This window comes from Limulus polyphemus, unplaced genomic scaffold (genome assembly GCF_000517525.1).
Source record: "Limulus polyphemus unplaced genomic scaffold, Limulus_polyphemus-2.1.2 Scaffold1185, whole genome shotgun sequence".
Lineage (NCBI taxonomy): Eukaryota > Metazoa > Arthropoda > Merostomata > Xiphosura > Limulidae > Limulus > Limulus polyphemus.
The window spans coordinates 105,581-106,690 of record NW_013666795.1 but is presented as its reverse complement, the minus strand read 5'-3'; positions in this window follow the sequence as shown (position 1 = coordinate 106,690).

Below are 1,110 nucleotides of genomic sequence, written 5' to 3'. Positions count from 1 at the left end.
GCCCATTGTGTAGCTTTGTGCTTAATTACAAACAAAACTATAACGGAGTACAAAAATGATCGGATTTTTATGAAACTTGGTGGACTTATGTAGAATCTTATTCCTCATTGGCCTGTACAGAATGGTCCGTATCCGTTGATAATGACGGACATACGAATACATTTCCGTATTTTCTGAGAGCCGGATATGATCAACGCTGCGTGACGGAAATATGCGCTCTACTGAGTGCCCCTCCAGTTACATGTCTTCATCTGGTAGATGAAATGACAGAAGTGTTCTAAGTAATTCGTATTATCGTAAGCACAAAGTAAAATAAAAAAATATTTTTTTCTTATTTTACGAGATCAACACTTTTCTGACATTTTTAGAACGAAGCATTATATATATAGTTGTAACTTATGGTTGCATTATGCTTTTCTTTTCATTTTAACATTACGTGTTGTTATTTTACGAGATCAACACATTTCTAATATTTTTAGAACGAAGCATTAGTTGTTACTTATGGTTGCATTATGCTTTTGTATTTCAATATATTTTGAAATTATCAGAATTTGATTAAGGCTGCATGTAATTGTGATAAATATCAATGACATTATTATACACGATAACGCAATGTTAAAGGGACCAATACAAATCATATGTTCCACTATTTTAGCAACATAAGAAAGAAGTATAATGATATGATAATAATGGAAAAACTAATTTTCACTGTTTGAAAACATGAACTGTGTTAAAATGGTTCCACTTATAAGAGCGAACACTAACTAATCAGCTCATTCAACTTTCGTCATATATATCCAAAACAATATATCTGGTAGAAGCAATAAAATGTGATAATATGATGTAAGTAACCATAATCATGCTTAGAAGAAATAGACATGTCTCATTGGCAAAAAGCAGAATGTTGCTCTGGTTCAGAAAACAAAACATTAATGGCTTCCATAGAAATTTCAAAAAGTCATTTATAGTTAAGAATAGTCATCTGAAATACAAAGGATGAAGTAAGGAACCAGAATACCACAGAATTCATCACACTGATTAAACACATGCGAAGAACATGACATTCATGCTTACAGATAATATTATTTTGCACAAGAGAAAACCAATAGT